The sequence below is a fragment of the Amphiprion ocellaris genome, chromosome 1 (assembly GCF_022539595.1).
Source record: "Amphiprion ocellaris isolate individual 3 ecotype Okinawa chromosome 1, ASM2253959v1, whole genome shotgun sequence".
NCBI classification, from domain to species: Eukaryota; Metazoa; Chordata; class Actinopteri; family Pomacentridae; genus Amphiprion; species Amphiprion ocellaris.
This window is the reverse complement of record NC_072766.1, coordinates 1,404,756-1,426,108: the sequence shown is the minus strand read 5'-3', so window position 1 is coordinate 1,426,108 and position 21,353 is coordinate 1,404,756. Positions and strand designations below refer to the sequence as shown.

General features: G+C 39.0%; 1 protein-coding gene across 1 annotated transcript in view; it reads right to left on the bottom strand.

Annotated features, from left to right (window-relative positions):
- The window catches only part of itga11a (integrin, alpha 11a), a 101,861-nt gene extending 80,765 nt beyond the window's left edge, over nucleotides 1–21,096 (bottom strand). The window contains exons 1-4 of the mRNA XM_023279279.3: nucleotides 20,703–21,096; nucleotides 19,614–19,645; nucleotides 19,085–19,131; nucleotides 14,640–14,703 (exon numbers count right to left, since the gene is read on the bottom strand). The gene's annotated coding sequence lies outside the window, so the exon portion shown is untranslated. The remainder of the gene's footprint in view (nucleotides 1–14,639; nucleotides 14,704–19,084; nucleotides 19,132–19,613; nucleotides 19,646–20,702) is intronic.
- Nucleotides 21,097–21,353: the final 257 nt, after the last annotated feature.

Genomic DNA, 21,353 nt, shown 5'->3' with positions numbered 1-21,353 from the left:
CATGGAGCACCTTTTTTACATTATTAAAATTATTTTTAATTTTAAAAAATGCACTTTAAACTATTTTTCCCCAAAATATGTATCTAATGTCCTGTATTTTCATGCAAATAAGTGATTTATGCAATTTTATTTCTCATTCAAGTCATTTGCCATAGTTCTGTAATGTTTGCATACAACATTATCAGGTATTAGGGATGTCCAATATTGGTTTTTCTGCCGATAACCGATATGCCGATATCATCCAACTCTCAATTTCTGATTCCGATATCATCCCATACTGATATCTGTGGGCTGTTTAACTAATTTCAGGTAACATCTCATATCTCCTGTGATGGATTTAACACATCATGCCTCATTTTATTGTGATGCTCCATTGGATGCATTCTCAGATGCAACAAGGCTTTCAGATGGAAACATTGTCTGTAAAATAAGAAAACTAATGTTATGTTATGAAAAAAATGCCTTTAAAAAAAAAAATGGTCTCAAACAACAGTTGACACTCTCCCTCCCTCTATGAGTAAATCCAGCCATTATTTTATCGGTTTTCATGACAGACAAAAAAAAAAAAAAAAAACGATAAAGATATTGATCTAACATCTCTATTGGGTATTAAATATAGATTTATAAAATTAGGATGAAATAAGGCTACACTTTTTTTCCCTGTTAAAAGGGTGTTTTCTTGCCACTGTCACCTTAGGGCTGCTCTGGGGTTCATATGGGTTCTGGAAAGCATCTTGAGACAATCTGACCTGTAACTGGTGCTATTTAAATAAAACTGAACTGAACTGAATTACACTGGTGAGGAAGTTCATCATTAGGCTCCTGGGGTTCAGCCACAGTTTTCATATAAAAGTTTTAAACAGGAAGAATTTGAAATGTTGTGAAATAAAAACATAAAGTGGCCTAACTTGGCCCTGAAGATGATACTAAAGGGAATTTCAAGTTGTACCTAAATTAAAAACACTGCTGCAAATGTTAAACACAGTGTCTCACAAATAAAAACATCCAACATCAAAGTGTGTCCTTATCCCAGTAACTTCTGGTTAAAGTCGTGTCTGTTTCAGCAGATATGAAATCATCTGCAGGAACACAGATGGAAGCAGCCTGAGGAGAACCTGAGTGACAGAATGCAGGCTGGGAGAAATTCAGTGGGTTTTCTGAGGCCACAACACAGAATTCTGTTACTCTGCAGAACACCAGCTGTTTGTTGAATGATTTTGAGGCTTACAGTGAATCTGGAAACGTCTCTTCATGTTTCTGTATGTTTTCAGGATGAATCCTCGGTGTGGACTCCACATATGAGCAACATTATACTGCGATGAGAAAACAAACACAGAAAGCATCTCTGTGTGGATGCATCTGTGTCTGTTCTGTGCATGTTCTGTTGATGTTTCCTAAAGATGGCGTGTAGAATAAACAAACTATCATACATGTAAACTCTATCTGAGAGCTTCAGAGACGGTGTACTCAGAGCTAAGCTGAAGCAGAAACATGGAATACATCCCACATATCGCTATGTGTAAGTCATTGTGGTACCTCTGGGAACACCAAGTCGGACACACAGTTATACGCTGGACTTCAGTTAATTCTGGGGTAAATCAGCAGGGTTGGAAGAAAAATAGAAATTCTATCATCCATTTTCTTTGCCTGAAGATTCATTTCAGGATCACAGAGAGCTTGAATCAGTCCCAAGAAAGAAGTTACCATAAATAATGCCAAAGAATGTCACAATAAAGCAGATAATTGATAAACTGGGGCAATGCCTTCCATCAGTATCTTGACTATTACATCAAAAAGGCCCCATAGTGTGTTCAGGATTGGAGAACTTGATTCCTCAGTCACCTCAGCATTGACTGGTCATTAGAGGAATGCATCTTTAGGCCATTTTAAAGGGAGTTCCAGATTTAAACATCATGAATATTTTTAACAGTGACAAAGAGAGAGCAAAGCAAACTTCCAGATTCTGTTCAAGAACAAAAAAAATGAATTCAAAATCCCTTAAAAGTTTAAACTATGCAAAGATGAAACAAATATAAGGCTGTGGACAGGAGCTTTTCAAACAGCGTGTCCAGAAAAGGAATAAATATCTCTGTTTTTTTCATCCACACAGCTTTAACACCATTCCAGATAAATCAAGTCACAGTCTGATGAAGAGATGAGACAGTATTCAGGGATCACCACGAGCTCAGACAGCAGGAACTAGACGAACAAAAGCTGGGTTAGGGTTAGACTAGGTTTCAGAGATTACTGCTATGAAGGAAGAAAAACAACATTAAAGTGACCTGGTGAGTTTTATGGATATGATATGGATTCAAAACCAGTTTATGATGAGATAAACACAAACGCTGATGCAGATGTAGTTTCTTTGTGCAGCCTGGAGGAGTGAATGTTTTTATCTTGGTTCAAATCAAAAAAAGACTCCAGCTTCTTCCGGCAGCTGCTGAAGTTGGTGATTTATCGAAGACGCTAGATGCTGCTGGACCAGAGGCGACCACAGAACTAATTCCTGACATATTTGTTTATTACCAGCGTTGAGCATGGTACTTTTAAAAAGTAAGTATAGTTACTAGTTACTTCTTCCAAAAGTAACTGAGTGAGTAACTGAATTACTCCACTTTAAAACTAACTAGTTACCAGGGAAGGTAACTACTGCATTACTTTTTTTCTTTTAGTTTAAATATGTCCAAGAATTTGGACTTTTTCTAAACAGGTTTCACAGTCGGTTGCATAAAGTTACATATTCTAATTCTGTAAATCCCTTTGAGCTCAGCATTAACTTTAGCTACTCAGCATCGATGCATTTAGAAAATGTCTTTCTGCATGGTGTCCGGCTCCTGATCTCCCTGGGATTTTACTTACAAGAGCACTGAAGGAGTCAGCTGTTGATATTGGAGCATGTTCTCTACAACATACCAGCCGATCGTTCCATTCAGCTCAGTCTGTGTCATGTTTTTGTGAAGCTGAAGCAGAAAAATCCAGTTTCAGCTGCTTGGACGGCGTGGCTCCCATTAGCTCAGGTTAGCCACACCTGTCCTGCTATCATCATCAACAGAGTCAACAACGTGTTTTTGGACTCCAGTTTAGTAGAAACGATGTCGTTGAGAGATGCTTCATTAGATTAGAGTTTTTGACAACAGACAAACACTTCTCTCCAGGACATTAAGTTCACTTCACATGCATGTTCTGGCCTTTTAGATCAAGCAGAATAAAGTAGTGTCGGTACTTCCACTTTGAAAATGCCAACTTTCCCTGCAGACTGCTGCAGCTCACCTCTGCTAGTTTGGGTGTAAACTGAACTCTGCCTCTGATTGGCTGACCATGAAAGCTTCCTCTATCTGAGCCAGTCGTCATCATTTATGGGTTATCTCGCCTTCCCTCACCAAAGAAAATAATAAACAGCTTTCCAGCTCCTGTGGCTGAAAACCAAGTCAGACGACAAGAGCTTCAATGAGCAGCTTTAGTTTATAAAGTCCCATTTAATTGTCGCAACGCCGTTGTAAAGATGAAAATAGTAATCAGATTACCCGTTACTGAAAAAATAGTGCTGTTAGTAACGCTGTTTATTATAATGCCATTATTCCTATCACTGCTTATTACTGAAATAAAAGCTATGCTGTAAAATCTACATACTTCACTATGTTTAGAAGAAAATGAGATGACTAATTACTAACGCCATACCCTGTAGATCTGTGTGGCTCTTTTAGACACTTTTTGGTTTTCCATCCAACATCATTATAAACCAGACAGTCCCTACAGCAGCAGCTGGTAGAGACCAAAGCAGAGTTGAAACAAAGTGAATATAAGATTTTCAGATATTTTTATGCAGATAGATTCTGATATTCGTCAGGTGGCAGAACGTCTTCAGAGACGGGTTAATTCTCATCCCCTGACAAACATTCAGTAGCTAATGACAGAATATATCATAGCTGTGGTTTTGTCGGCTTGCTGTGGAGTTGGTCTGCCCAAGGAAAACAACAGATCTCTTTCTGCACCTTTAACTGTCCAGCATTCGTTAATCACCAAAGTCTTCCTCTGCATCGTCACATAATGAATCCTGACATGTTGGATTTAACTTTAGTTTTTAGTCTCGATGTGACATTTAATGCTCCTGGTTCAAAACGCCAAAAATGTCTCGCAGCACTGATCCCGATGACACAACATAAAGCAGAAGAACAAAAACTTTGGTTGGAGTTTCTGCAATGCTGAGTTATTAGGCTCTTATTAACTGGTCTGAGGATGTAATTACATCCATCTCAGAGCGCTTTACTCAGCATGCAGCCACCGTGGAGGTCCAAATCAGTTTTAGAGATTTAGATGGAAACTCAACCAGAATCTTTAGAGGAATCAAAGAAATGCTTCTTTCATCAATATTAAGTTTTCTTAGCAGTCTGACAGCTTTGTCTTATTATTTGGTCATTTATACAAGCTCATTAGTAATAATGAGTCCCAATATACAGAAAAACATAAACATATTGAAGCAACACCTACAGAGAAAGAGAGACGTAAATGTTTCTGTCTGAGCCTGAGTAAGTCATGCTAACTTTTCCAGATCTCTGGCGGAGCCTTGTGCAGGTTGAGTTGTGCCAGTAGCAATAGTGGGAAATAGACTAATGTGGAAACTAAAGCTGCACGCCACAAGATGGACGACAAAGGAACACCGCAAAGCTCACACATCCAGATTGGGGGCAAAGCCATGTCTCTCAACACCCAGCTTAAACCAAAGCCTCGCTGCCCGTATGGAGTTACTTCCACAGACCCAGTAAGGTGTTATATGTCAGGAAGGATTCTTCCCCCGTCTGCTTCCTAAGAATGTGAACCATATAGTTCTGGGTGACAGACATTCAGAGGCTTATAATATACAGCCTCAGCCTTGTAGTGTTACCCTCCAGGAGAGACACACAAAAACTGAATTTCAGTCACTCACCACATTCCTACATCCAATCAAGCAGCTCACAACTCTCTCAGATACTTCGGTCATTCTGACTTGTGGCCTAAAATAAACTCCTGCCTGTCATGTCTTCATCCTCAGAGAACACACACTCGTGTTTCATTGCGCTTGGATTTACATTCATTGTGAGGCAGATGGAAAAAGTCTAGCAGGCTTTCTTCTCCTCTTGGATCTCAGTGGAAAACCAAACCGTCTACAATTTTCTGCTTGTAATTATTAGGTTTCACAAAGCTTATGCGTAATTATCTGCTGCAGGTTGACCACGCAAACACCAAGTTAAGCCCTTCTCACAGCCCTTTTAAATGCAATCCTTATGACAACACATCAACGGTTAATTCAACACATCTTGTGGCGTGGTATTTCCAAAGGGAACGTCTACGTGTGACGATATTTTCTGTTGTTTTACACCCTGGCAGCTACTGTTCCGACCAGGGTTTAGACCTTCTGTTTATTATCGTTCCAGGCTTGGCAGCTGGTTTGCTCTGGAGAAGACAGATTCAGTTTCCCTAACTATGTTTGTATTTTTCATAGAACTATTTAATTTGGCAAGCAGAAGGTGTCTGATTCACTTCTACTTTGTGCTGTACATTGTGTTTAAACACATCTGTGAAGACTGAGGGCGTCTCAGGGAACACAACCTGCTCTCATTGTAAAGTCTGATTACCTCTGCATGCATTTAAATGCTCACCACGCACACACAGAAACAGCAGAAAAGGATATTTGTGATTATGATGTAAATAGAACAGTCCATACATTCACAGATCTAATCCCAGCTGACATTCAGTAAAAGTCACTCCCAGGGCTGACAACTGTTCAACACATTACAGTTCAGAGCTGCCAGTTTGCATCAGTGGTTCTGGAGACAGATTGGTGATATTTAGCTGGTTAGCATTTCCATTTTTTTGTCACTTTCTAACTTTTTATCTCATTTTTGTCTCTGTTTTGTTGTGTTTCGTGTCATTTGTATTATTTTTGTAATTTTGTGTCTCTTTTTGTCATTTAGTGTCTCATTTTTGTAATATTTTGTCTTGTTTTTGTTGTTTTGTGTTTCATTTTATTTGTTGTTTTTTGTCTCGTTTTGTCTGTTTTGTTTTGTTTCATGTCGTTTATCTCATTTTTTCTCATTTCGTTTCTTGTTTTTGTTGTTTTGTAATATATTGTCTTGTTTTTGTTGTTCTTTTTGTTTTTTCTGTCTGACTTTTGTCGTTTTGATCATAAAGTTAAACATTTGATAATCTGTGCCACCTTTAGAATAGGCTTAAAATGAAGTTACATGATGACAGGTGATGCTCTGGTTGGTATCTGGCCGATTTAACATTCAATAATCGGCACACACACACTGCAGACAGCCCTGTCATTTACACCAGACTCACTAAAGATAGAACAGACATCTCGTACCCTCAACAACGTCTGAAAAAGAATCCACAGCACTGCTACCTTAAGCAGAAACCCACCACAGATATACGGCCCCGTTTCTGCTCTGCCAAACAGCTGGTGTCCAGGAATGAGATGTTTAGCTGGAAATACCAACTCAGACGTTTAAAGTTTTTCAACGACCCCTACCGCTACGTGATTTACTGTAAGGGGACGGCACGATTCCTGGAGCTGCTCAGGTCCCCGAATGCTGAGCGCCTTTCCTCTGCCAGACTCAGGTAAATACGCCCCCGTGGACGTCAACGGCTGGAAACCCCCGTACGATTACACACTTTATGAGCAATGAGTCAATTCTGTGCCTGAAGACTTCTCGTGGCAAACAGGGCTTCAGTTCAGGTGCATGAGTTGTTCCTTTTATATCGCCAGCCACATGCCTTCAGATGTCTGGAGGACAACACTTTTATCATTGTTTACCGTTCATCAGCGTCGGATCAAAGACACCCAACCAGGAACACTCACACTCAGACAATTAGATTATTGTTTTTGGTCTTCAACCCAGGAAAAAGGCCTTTCACCTAATTAGTGAGGCTGTAATCTCCCTCACAGCTTCAAATACTTCTCCTAACACCAGCTGTTTCCACACAGATGTGACAGCATGGGCGCTATTAGCGGCTCCATGATGAAGCATCAGACAGACAAAAACACCCCAATAAATAACCCTGGGATTCATTCAGCTTTATTTCCTGTCTGGATTAATAATAAACTATCACGACAATAAACTAATATGATAACTGGGTAATTGTGCCACCTTTAGTTTTGCAATGAGGCACTTTATTTTTCTTGTTCTGACCCAGAGGTTCCTTTTCTTTACACCAGCGAGCTTCGGCACCTTGTAAACATTCAGCCTCTAATAAGGAATGTGAGCTGGGGTTAGACCATAGACTGTATATAAAGGTTATGTCTTTATATACAGTCTATGGGTTAGACTCTAGTGAAACAGGTTAGGTTCACCTACTAGTGATGAGCTGTTCACGTTTTAACCTGCTCCAAAAGGAATCACAAGTTCAGACATTTTATGCATCTGGAAAGCTGAAAAATGTACTTCAGTATCCTGATAATGTTTCATTTCAGTCAACATCCATGATTAATGATGAGCTATTTTTACTAACAGTAGGTCCCGACTGATTTATTGGCCGCCGATTAAACGCTGTTGAGTGATGTCGTTGAACCGTTCATTAACACAAGGAACTCTGACTCCATCAGTCCTCAATCAGGTACAGGAGTAACCTACAGCCAGGTAACACTACAGGAGCTGGCAGAGCCAACAGGTAAGTTTATAACCATGTTGCTAAAGTTGTGCTAATCAAGCTTCAGTTACTTCCCGTCTGTTTCTGTTAGCAATAGCATCGCTGTAGCTATGCTAACCTAGCATGGCGTTAGCTAACAGCTTAAAGACAGTAATGGCAGAAATTATTATTTTTTTAAAAGTCAAAGGTCAAATAATGCAAATAAATAACGCAAGTGTCCAAAATACCTGAGAGTCCAGAAGGAGCGTCCATTACTCCATCAGAAGGATCAGAAGGATCATCCATCACTCCATCAGAAGGATAAGAAGGATCAGAAGGAGCGTCCATCACTCCCTCAGAAGGACCAGAAGGAGCGTCCATCACTCCATCAGAAGGATAAGAAGGAGCGTCCATCACTCCATCAGAAGGATCAGAAGGAGCATCCATCACTCCCTCAGAAGGATAAGAAGGAGCATCCATCACTCCATCAGAAGGAGCGTCCATCACTCCATCAGAAGGACCAGAAGGAGCGTCCATCACTCCATCAGAAGGACCAGAAGGCGCGTCCATCACTCCATCAGAAGGATAAGAAGGAGCGTCCATCACTCCCTCAGAAGGATCAGAAGGAGTGTCCATCACTCCATCAGAAGGATCAGAAGGAGCATCCATCACTCCATCAGAAGGAGCGTCCATCACTCCATCAGAAGGACCAGAAGGAGCGTCCATCACTCCATCAGAAGGATCAGAAGGAGTGTCCATCACTCCATCAGAAGGATCAGAAGGAGCATCCATCACTCCATCAGAAGGAGGTCCATCACTCCATCAGAAGGATCAGGAGCATCCATCACTCCATCAGAAGGATCAGAAGGAGCGTCCATCACTCCATCAGAAGGATCAGAAGGATCAGAAGGAGCGTCCATCACTAAATCAGAATGATCAGAAGGAGCGTCCATCACTCCATCAGAAGGATCAGAAGGAGCATCCATCACTCCATCAGAAGGATCAGAAGGAGCATCCATCACTCCCTCAGAAGGATCAGAAGGAGCATCCATCACTCCATCAGAAGGACCAGAAGGAGCGTCCATCACTCCATCAGAAGGATAAGAAGGAGCGTCCATCACTCCCTCAGAAGGATCAGAAGGAGCATCCATCACTCCATCAGAAGGATCAGAAGGAGCATCCATCACTCCATCAGAAGGATAAGAAGGAGCGTCCATCACTCCATCAGAAGGATAAGAAGGAGCGTCTATCACTCCATCAGAAGGATCAGAAGGAGCATCCATCACTCCCTCAGAAGGATCAGAAGGAGCATCCATCACTCCATCAGAAGGAGCGTCCATCACTCCATCAGAAGGACCAGAAGGAGCGTCCATCACTCCATCAGAAGGATCAGAAGGAGCATCCATCACTCCATCAGAAGGATAAGAAGGAGCGTCCATCACTCCCTCAGAAGGATCAGAAGGAGCATCCATCACTCCATCAGAAGGAGCGTCCATCACTCCATCAGAAGGACCAGAAGGAGCGTCCATCACTCCATCAGAAGGATAAGAAGGAGCGTCTATCACTCCATCAGAAGGATCAGAAGGAGCATCCATCACTCCCTCAGAAGGATCAGAAGGAGCATCCATCACTCCATCAGAAGGAGCGTCCATCACTCCATCAGAAGGACCAGAAGGAGCGTCCATCACTCCATCAGAAGGATAAGAAGGAGCGTCCATCACTCCCTCAGAAGGATCAGAAGGAGCATCCATCACTAAATCAGAAGGAGCGTCCATCACTCCATCCGCTGCTGCTGAGGATCATTAAGGAGGAGGATGTGAACGCAGAGAGGAGGTTTATTCAGTAAAATGATGAATATTACTGTCTGTCAGGATGTCCCTCAGTTTTATTTGTCTTAAATCCTAGAACACAGAGACCCAGACTGGAAGAGAAATTCACTGCACTGTTATGTAGGAACATATTTGTGACCATTATAGATTTAAAATGCTGTCAGAGAAAGGATCTCTGGTTTTTATTTTGGTTCATATGAGTCCTGACTTCATGGCGAAGAAAATAATAATAATGTGAGAAAATGTGATACCATGTATTACCTGCCTCTAACCTACACCAACTAGAAGTACCAGACAAGATGGATTTCATAACTCATTCATCGATTGACTCTTTTTTAAGGTTAAATCCCAGAGGTTTAATGCTCTGTTGTAGGTTTTTGGACTTGAAAATTCCTCTCTGTTGTAAAGTTAAACAGATACTGAAGGACAAAGTGTGTAAAACAGTGAAATGTTCTGCCTGTAGTTCAGAAATTTTTTCTGCCAAATATCAGAATTATAAAGCTTCCTGGAGCAGGTGATGCAGAGCTGAGGCTGGATGATGGTCTTCTCTCCTGGTGTTCATTCACCTGGTAGACTCTTTTTAAGTTTAATAAATGCTAGTACTTTAGCCTTTCCTAAGCAGCCCTACACATGATCGAGAGCAGATGGATCCTTTTAGTCGTAAAGACTAGACACACTGTTTTAATCAGTTTTTTTAATTAAAACATGCCTTGTGGTTGTTGGACACCAACAGATTCTCCAAACTATTTGCATGAGTTTCTCATTTGTCAGTCTAGAAGCTCTCAGACATTTGAAATGCTTATTTTAGTCATTAACTCACATTTTAAAAAGGCGTATTCTCCTGTGTGAATACAAAACAAAAGTGTTCCTAATAATGTATTCAAGCAGCACACTGCCTGGAGGAAGGGTTTATTGTGTGATATCTTTGAGTCTTCCCTGGAGTTTTTTAACGTGATCCAAAACCCCCGTTGGAAGGAAATTGCTCCTAAATTGCTCAGTGTCATAATGAATCAAGGTAAAACCCAACTACACTGTGTCACTTGTTCCATGTGGCAGAAATCTGCTACCAGGTTCAGGGTTCTGGCACTAATCAGACTTTGCATTCGGTCAGAGCCTGATTACGGCTCAATCAAACACAATCAAGAAGAATGTTGGGATGGAATCAATCCATAGCGGTTAGGAATGACGTTTGGCTGAGATAAACAATGCAACAACATGCCAGAAAACACACATTTACATAATCATAGCATCGGTTTTTCACACAGATTCTGTGATTCCAGGACCACATGCAGTTCTGTCAGAAATTAGCTTTTTTGTTTGGAATATTTTTAAGCATCTGACTCAACGTTTTGACCCTCGAGTGTGCAAGCATGATTCTGAAGTCTTTGTTTTCAATGTTGGCAGTTTGCTGGAAGAGATGCAGACTTGTGCTGAAGGTTCAATAGCATTCCTCTGCTTTCATGATAAGCTGCAGCCTGTTAGCGCTGAGCCTTGGATAGAAAACTTCGGACCGGCCAACAAGCTGTGAAAGCAACAACAGGAGCTTCACTAATGGAAGAAAGACCGTCTGACTTAGGTAGCCAGTCTGTCCTCCTGCTTCTGAGATAAGGAGACCACACAGCCATGTCCTCCACTGGTGTTATTATAGGACTATTATCTCAATACATGATCAGAACAGCTTAGCAAGAAAAAAGAAAGAAGTTTTGTCTTTGTATTCATGGAGGATTTTAGATATACTATGGTTTGGACATTTTTTATTTTTTACAGTTAACAGTTGAAACAATGAAGGCACTTGCAAAAGATGCAGTTATTCAAAAATGTAAACCAAACTTTGTGTTTAATTTTTACTTCTTTACTAAAGATTTCCTCTAGATCAGGGGTGTCCAACATGCGGCCCGCGGGTCAAAAGTGGTCCTCCAGAGGGTCCAATCCGGCCCTCAAAGTGTAAAAATTCCAGAGAAGACATTAACTGCAGATTGTAAATTAGTAAAACTATAAATTTAAAATCATTTCTAGACCATGACAAGTTGTTTTGATCAGAAAGTAAAATACTAGATTGTTCATTGTTCTTTTGTCATTTTGTGTCTCATTTTTGTAATATTTTGTTTTTTTCCTTGGGGGGGGGGGGGGGGTGTCTGGCTTTTGTCGTATTGGTCATACAGTAAATCCTCTCTGGTTCAGTTCCAGATGACTTGTGTTCCTTTGTCGACACTCTGTGATCTGGAAGTTGTAATGTGGAAATGATAAACTGAGGCTGAACGTTGATGAAATTGAACTTACTTTTCTTCAGAAATGTCAGGTTGTTCATGTTTTGTAAAAAGATAATTCCTTAAATGCGAACATTTTAGCACTAAACCAAAGGAACCATCAGGAGTTGTGGATATTTCTAGGTTATTATGCTGTGGTTTTACTGGTCTGGTCCACTGGAGATCAGACTGGGCTGGATGTGGAACCTGGACTAAGATGAGTTTGACTCTCCTGATCTAGCTCTTCTTTTTTCATTATTTTTAAACAACCTAAACCAAAACTATTGAGAATATATTAAGACTGTCAAAATGCACGCATTGATGCGGATTAATCCATCATCATGATTAATCTGTAAGTAATGTAATGTTACAGTATTCCAGTTTAACATACTTTTTTAAAATAACATTTCGTTGCTGCTTCCTTTTACGCATAGTGGGTTTAAATCAGCAAAAAACATGTTATTTTACAGATATTTGAAAGGAAATGTATGTATCTTAAGGATTCAAGATGGAAAGGGCAGCTATAATGGAATTAAGATTTTTTTTTTTATAGATAAATTATGGTTTCTCTCATGATACATGGTGGGAACTGAATCTTTACTCCACCATATAAAACTGTGATTTACATTGTCACTGACACATTAATCGTGAGTGATTATTAAACACATAATTGTATTATATTTTTGCCTTTTCAAGCCTTTACATTAAGATTTATTTAACATCTAAATAACCTTGGGAACTCCTACATGCCTGCCTCAGCTTTAAGATGTAAAGTCAGAAATGTGTGGTAAATCCTTCAATGTGGCCCCAAATGGAAACCAAATGAACATAAAACTTCAGTCATTGGTGAGGACAGAGTTGACCAAAGGAGTATTTAAATGTACATCATGTTCCAAACTGACTCATGCAATCAGCTCGGATCTTCAGGGAATCATAAACTCTGAAAGTGTTTTCCCTTTGCTTACCGGATTTCATGCCAACCAAATATATATTCTCTGGCGATCATACAGACAAAATTAGTGAATTAGAGCAGCGGTATATGTCTCTGCTAATCTCACATAATGAAGAAAGCATTCATATTACAACCTGATAAAGGATGTGGGGCAACAGGTATCTCTTTCTGCTGATTTATATTTGACAGGGAGCCGTGAGCCGTTTCCAGTTATTTTTTCTTGACTTTAGGTATACTTTAAGTCTGCTTAACTGCTACCACATGTCTGCCTTTGTACTGCTGTCATTGACTTAATGTGAGTGTGTTGTTTTCCAGACTGTGTGTGGTGAATGTGAGGGGAGGCAGATACACAATGACAAAGAGACAAAAGTTTTAAAAAAGAATGTCTATGTGCGTCTGGTGACTCAGTTTGAGTCTTATTTCCAACACTAAACCCCTAAATCAGTGATTAAACCTCATTCCTTACAGGATCTCTATTGCATCATCTATCGCCTTTATAAATCTAGCCTCCTATAACTCAATATCAGGCTGACCGAGGTCATTTAAAGACTGGGAAAAAAGATTATGCAAAGTTTTAAAAATCAGAACAACAGTTTAACAGTGTAAGAAGCATCTCCCCTCGACACTGACATGACTCAGGGTGGAGGAAGTGCTGGAAGGGATGGGGGGCTTTTTCCATGAGACTACTCTGTAAATCTGCCCCGATGACCGGCAGGTGAAAAAATAGAGCAAATGAGAGGCTCTGGGAAGGGAAATGTATCAGGGAAGACTTGGATGAATTAAAATACAACCACTTTAATATCAAAACCACAAAAGTCAGACAAAAAAGACAAAAAAACCCAACAAAAATAAGACAAAATATTACAGATGCAACACAAAACTACAAAAAATCAGACAAACGACACGAGACAAAAAATGAAAAAAAATTACACAAATGATGCAAACAAGACCAAAAATGTAAAACGTTAGAAAAACAACAAAAAAATAGACAACACAAGCGAGACAATAAAAACACACGCTGCACAAAGCAACAAATGAAGCAGAACACAAAATGACAAAAATAAGACAAAAAACACAAGCGAGACAAAAAGGGAACACAAAACAACAAAAACCAGAAACAAAACGACAAAAACCAGACAAAATATGACAAAAATGACACATAAAACAGCAAAAGAACAATGAATAATCTAGTATTTTACTTTCTGATCAAAACAACTTGTCATGGTCTAGAAAGGATTTTAAATTTATAGTTTTACTAATTTCCAATCTGCAGTTAATGTCTTCTGTGGAATTTTTACACTTTGAGGGCCAGATTGGACCCTCTGGAGGACCGCTTTTGGCCCACGGGCCTCATGTTGGACACCCCTGGTGTAGAGGACTCGATGACCAGCAGGTGAAAAATGGAGCAAATGAGAGGCTCTGGGAAGGGAAACGTATCTGGGAGGACTCAGATGAATTAAAAACAGTGGAAAATGGGTTAAAAGGGAGGCTGCAGCGATCCACTGAGAGACTGAACGGTCTGCTGCTGGTGAAGCTATGCAGCACCTACTGCTGGGAAATCTCTTCAACTGTTGATCTGAACTTTCTCCCTTCAACTCTATCAGCTGCTCTGCTTGCCTCGACATTTCTTCATGGTCCTCCACATGCCCTCCCCTCTTCTTCTTCTTCTTCACGTTGTCTCAGATGCAGGAAGTGGTTTGTGTGCAGACTGCGGCTGGCTGGAACACTGCGCTGTGCACCGGGGAAGCCGAAATCCGAGCCCCTGTGCATTAAATGTTCCACTAGAGCAACAATTTCTGTGAGGGGAAATCATGCGGTGGGCCAGTGTTAGAGGATCCGAAGGCAGGAGGGGCGGGGGGCTCAGTCAGGGTATAAAGGAGACACAGTCGGAGTAATAAGGGGGAACTGCTCATTACTAGGAAGAAGAACTCGGCTACTCTGGTGGTTCTTGTTGGTTTTGGTGCACGCCATCTACTGTAGATCTGTAAAAATCTGACCACATACCTTTACTGCATCTCTTCATCTTTCTCTGCATCATTCTTATCTCTCTCTCTCCCTCTGCTGTCAGCTGGCCAGCAAAGCAGGGAAAAACACAGAAAACAGTTGCAGAGCATGTATGAGGATGAATGACTTAGAACACAGAAATGGTCACAGCACCACCTCTAGCAGGGTCAAGCTATAACTGAGGGATTTTTGAAGTCCATGGGATATACACTATATTGCCAAAAGTATTGGCTCACCTGCCTTGACTGGCATATGAACCTAAGTGACATCCCATTCCTAATCCATAGGGTTCAATATGACGTTGGTCCACCCTTTGCAGCTAGAACAGCTTCAACTCTTCTGGGAAGGCTGTCCACAAGGTTTAGGAGTGTGTTTATGGGAATTTTTGACCATTCTTCCAGAAGCACATTTGTGAGGTCACACACTGATGTTGGACCAGAAGGTCTGGCTCTCAGTCTCTGCTCTATTTCCAATTTCCCTGCTGTGGGATCAATAAAGGTTCTATCTATCTATCTATCTATCTATCTATCTATCTATCTATCTATCTATCTATCTATCTATCTATCTATCTATCTATCTATCTATCTATCTATCTATCTATCTATCTATCTATCTATCTATCTATCTATCTATCTATCTATCTATCTATCTATCTCTAATATTTAGAAGAATCCTTCTCTAAAATGTCATGTGGTGTTTGGTTATAAGTGGTCATGTTAATTTTAGGCCTGAACAAAGCTAAAATGTCGACTATGATACTAAAAATCCTGCAGTTATATATTGACTCAGATGTGCTTCAATCCAAGACATGCTGTTATATGTTGTGTTTCATTTGAATTCATTGCAAAACTCTAAACTTTTGTCATGGAATTTGCCACTACTTACTACTAACTTCACAACAAACTAACATGTTTATGCCCTATAAAGAGATGCTGTGGAGAGAATTCACTGATTCTTGATTAACAGAAAATACAGCAGCTAATTTGAGCTCACATTATCTCCCGACTGACACAGAACAAATTAGCCACAGTAGTTTTATCTGTGTTATTAGCAGCTAATGTTGCAGATCAGTGTCTGATGGAATATTTCAGTGCGTCAGCTTCACATGAAGCATATGAATAGTTTTGACATTCTCTCTGCCAGCAGCCTCTGGTCTGCAGGATTAGTCATCTCACTGAGTGTTATTTCACTGTGGGTTCTGAATGGTGAGTCAGCAGAGGGGCCAAACAACAGGGGTCCCAAGGTGAGTTTTCTGTATTTTCTTGTGGTTTGCACATCCTTGCTGATTTTCTATAGGAGTCAGTCAGTGATTTTCACTTCAGATTATTGTCTTTTGTAACAACTAACTGTCTTTTTATTTATTTAATTGTTATTTAATAGGGACAATGCAATTAACATAGCTTCAATACAGTTCATGAATCCAATGTGTTGCATGTAGAGTTTTAGCTACAGCTAATTCTCAACTCCTGCCCCCAGTTGGGGGAAGGAGTTGATCACAATCCTTTAAAAGTACAATATACAAAAAAACCTAAACAAATACAACCATAACTTACAAAATTAAGTTAAAAATCCTCACAAATCTGTAAAACAAAAGCAAGAAGGAAAAGAAAAAGTAAAATGTTACAACTCAATCCAATTTAACTACTTAAACTACAACACTTTAAAAATGAGTACAGCTCTGGTTTGCTTTAAGCCATGCCTTAACTTTTTTGTGAAGGTTTTAATCTTAGTTATTGATTTTATTTCAGTTGGTAATATGTTCCAAAGTTTGCAACCTTTGATTGAAAAAGCAGACTGTCCAAAAGTGGCTGCGGCATTGAATCCTGCAGTTTCCTTCCACTGTGCTTCTCGTTACTCTATTATTGTTCTGTCTTTGAATATATTGGTGAAGAGGTTCAGGTGCAAGGTTATTGTCTGAACACTAAACTGTAACTATTATATTCTCTGTGAATGATACACATTCTCAGCGGAGGGATTATTTTCCATCTGCTAACCTGCTGAGATGCTCAGTAGTGATGTCAGTGAATGAAGCTGTGCAGCTACAGCAGGCAAACTGAATGTGTCTCGTTGCCATGGGAACCCACAAGCATTCAGTTGGTGATGCAGAAAATGCATAAAATGTGTTTATGGTATGTCCTGGAGGCCCATTTTAGACTGCTAGTTTACAGCTAATAGATTGGAGAATTTGATGAGCTTGTCTATTTTGATCACAAAGAATATTCAAGAAATTACATGAATTTCTCTCTGATTTGACCAAACACTAAAGTGATTTCCAGCTGAATACACTTCTTGAGAAACGTGTTTGAATTTATAAAGTGTTAAGTTTCAGAGCTCTAATGTGCAGCTGTGAGGTTATAAATAAGAGACTCCATGGAGAGTCAAATAAATGTATTACCTTACATGATTAACAGTTTCCCACCAGCATTCCTCTCTTGCATCATTTGCAGTACAAGTGTCGACTATCACCATAGTAAATTTTCATATTCTTCATAGTTCTACATTGTAACAACCTGTTCTTCTTACCATCTCTCTATTTGATGCAGATGAAAAGTGAATCATCAAATGGGAGCACACACAAAGCCTGATGAAGAAGATAGAAAATAATAAAGAAAAACAAGGAAAGTTAACAACCACCATTCTGATGCCTATTATGTCTGATTGAGGTTTTAGATTTTGTTGAACCAGCATACAAAGACAAAGGTTGACTATGTCGAACTTGCATCCCTCTGATCCAGTATAACCTGCAGGTGCAAGGCTAAGGAATTTAAAGAATACTTTCTACTGCATTTAAAGAGAACATTAGATAGAAAGAGACATGGCAGTTGTTGCTGAGAGTGTTTTGAAAGCACTAAATCATTCTGCATGGAAAGACCACTCTGTTTTCACACCCAGCATATACAATTACAGCCTTTCATTTGTGAAGATTCTTTATTTATTTAAGAGGATTTATCAAACCAGTCTGAGAGGTGAGTGATAGCTAGAAATAATCTTGATAAATTTGCAAATATGGACTGCCCAGATAGAACAACCTGTCACTAAACCTGCATTAAACCTAGTTTAGATCACTTGTTTCAGAAGAGTTGTTTGACTGATCAGCTTTGAAAGAGAAATCATTTGAAAGCTAATTTAGAAATTTAGAACAAGTCCTGGTGAATGCGTTAGTCTAACGTTTGGACATTTCACTTCAGAAGGCAGAAGCAGTGCAATTAATATATATATATAGCTCAGCAATCTTATTTATGAAATGCTGCTGTATGATACTTTGAGTTTAAGGCAGCTAAAGATGAAATGGTGTCATATGTTAAATGACCACAGAAAAACACAAAATGTCTCAATGAGATCCAAAATTATCATAAAAAGAGACAAAACGACCTCAAACAGACTGAAAATGACCAAAAATGACCACAGAGACACAAACTGACAAAGAAACACAAAATGACTACAGAGAGATATAAACTGACAAACACAAAACAACAAAAAAAGCCTCAAAAAGACACAAAATGACCACAGAAAAACACAAAATGATTCAATGAGACACATAATTATCATACAAAGACATAAAATGATGAGAGACAGACAAAATATCTAAAAAAAAAAATGCAAAATGACCACAGAGACATACAAAATGACCACAAAACAGTCTGAAAACGACCAAAAAAGAAACAGAATGAACACTTTTACACAAAACAACCACAAAAATACACAAAATGACCATAAAAATGCAAAAAATGACACAAAATGAACACAGAAAAACACAAAATGACTCAGTTGGACAGATAATTATCATATAAAGACATAATATGACGAGAGACACACAAAATAACTACAAAACAATGCAAAATGACCACAAAACAGCATGAAAATGATCACAGAAAAACAAAATGAGCAGGTCATGTCATCTGGAAGTAACACATTTCCTGGAGAGGTGTTTTTGTAACGGGGAACTTAGTGGAAAGGGATTTAATTTATTATTTTCCATATAAAATTTGATATATTGCCCAGAACAGAAATATCTGTCATGATTATCTCAACTTAATAAAAGAACACAATCCAAACTATTTCTGAATCAGCTCATTTTATTATTGTTTAGCTCATTAGAAGGTGGTTGGTATTAAATTCAGACGGTTATTTAGTTGACATTTTAGTGATATCCTGTCATTTTTATTAATAAGTGATTGTTTCCATACTAAATAATGATGGAATTTGTAAAGACATGATCATAATAAACATAAAAAAACATTAATTTTTTTACTTTTAATAAAAATGTATGCAGATATATCCCATGGACTTCAGAAGTCCTTCAATTATATAGTGTCCCTCCTCTTTAACCATTGTTTGTGCCTCTCTTGTTCTATTATGTTTAGACTAGTCTACTGTTTGGCTTAACGGTAAAATAAATAAAAAAAAAAAAAAGAACTGTGAAAAAGCCACACACGAAGTCTTACCTTACTTTAAAGATAATTCCTGTTTGTTTGGAGACTCTTCCATCCACCTGCAGCAAAAAATAGTCCGTAAACAAATAAATTTTAAAACGTCACTTTTTGGTTAAAAATATTATTAATAATAATAATAATAATAATAATAATAATAATAATAATAATAATAATAATAATAATAATAATAATAATAATAATTGTTTCCTGAAGTCCAAACATTTCAGACGTCACATCCGGTCGGTTTGCTAGCAGCTAACGGAGGTGAGTTAAAATCGTAAAATAAAAATAGTATTTATATACTTTTGTATTGCTCCAACTGCCGAAATTTGTTTTGGCGGAATCTACAAAATTACTTAAAGTGACAGCAAGTATTGTCAAACTACCTATGCGTCTTTTCTAAAGGTAATGTTTGCTTATTTTGACCTTTGACGAAAACAGATACTAAGCTAACGTTACCTTCTGCTCCGACAGCCAATGAACAAGATTAAGAAAAAAAATACACAAAAAAACTCAGAAAAAGCCACACATGAAGTCTTACCTTATCTCTTGTTTGGAGATTCTACCATCCACCTGCAGCAGAGACAGTCGGGTAAAAAGTACAAAAATGCCACTTTTTAGTAAAAAAAAAAAAAAAAAAAAAACGTTTCCTGACGTCCAGACATTTCATACGTCACATCCGCTCGCTTGCTCGTAGCTAGCGGAAGTGAGTTAAAATAGTAAAATAAAAATAGTATTTATGTTCTTTTGTATCGTTCCAACTGCTTAAATTTGTTTTGATGGAATCTCAAAAAAAATCAAAACAACCTATGTGTCCTGTTTAAAGGTAATTTTTGCTTATTTTGACGAAAACAGATGCTAAGCTAACGTTAGCTTACACGGTTATGCGCCAACAAAAACAGGGAAAACAACATAATAAAAACCTTTCTATTAAAAACATTTCATGAAATGTACATTCACGTCAGCTGTATAACATTGCTATTGCAAAAATTGAAAGCAGTTTTGACAGAGGAAGCTGTAATATTGCATAAATTAACTATAAATTAACGCTAATGAACTGTAAACTAATATTAAATGCGCATGAACCGTATTTTCCTGTCATGTATTTTAGTAAGATAAAGAAATCCAGGGATAGAAAGTCACAGTAGCCTGAAAAGTTGGGATTTTTTTGGTGTTTTAGAGATTGTTGCCCTGACAGGATTGAATTTCTTGAAAAGTCCATCTGCTTTGTCTGCTTTGAAAGAAGCAGTAATGGGATGATAAGAGTTTCCTATTTTTTCTCTATTCACAGTAGATGTCAACCGATATGGGATTTTCAAAGGCCGATCCCGATACCGATTTTTTAAAAAATTTTCAGCCGATGGCCGATGTCTAAAGACGATTGTAGAAGCTGATTTTTAAGGCCGATATCCATTTTTTTTAAAGCACATCGATTACAAAAGGCAATTTAAACACTAAAAGTATATACATGTATATATTACAAATTAAATACACTAGTAGAACTCTAACCCTACCCCTGACTCTAAAACTTAAACAGCTAACTTTTACAGTTTGATGATCACACAGTAAAGACTTTTAAAGGCTAAATCAACATTGCATTTTCTCTCTTACCAAGAAACAAATCTGTTACCTGTTTTTTTTTGTTTTTACCAAATAAGCAGGTGTGGAGCGAGGCTTGTTGTTGCCTGGCTCACTCGCTCCGCTCATGCTCCGCTCTCTGAGTGCCGGGGGTCCTTCTAAGGGAAAAGCGGTCGCGGCAGCTGCCCGTATGGGTGCCTGATCACAAATCGGCTTTTTATTTGTAAATATCGGCCGATGGCCGATATTGAAAAAAGGCGTCAGTGACCTAAAACGAGGACAGATTCAGCTGCTGCACGGATTATTTCTCGCCTCATATGATTTCAGAAATACTTTTCGCTGACGTGTTTTTGAAATAAAAGGGAAAGTTTGCGGCCGAGCCGCTGTGTTTATCCGACTTGTCTGCAGGACTGTCCAGCTGAAAGCTCGGTCACGTGACCACGTAGCAGCCTGCTGTTGCTCAGCGCTGTCATGTGACCATGTTGTGGTCCGCTAGTGACCACCCGATGTCCGTGTGATTTTCAGATGCAGTGCGTTGCCGTGTGAGAAAATAGCATCTAGTGGACACACCTTTAGATCTGCGGCGCTCGCCGCCATGTTGTCTGTGTATCAAGCGTGGGGGGGAGGGGGGCGCACTCTGAACTACGGGAGCCCAGCGGGAAGGCGTTGGTGGCGGATGTTGATGAGAAAATCGATTTTCATT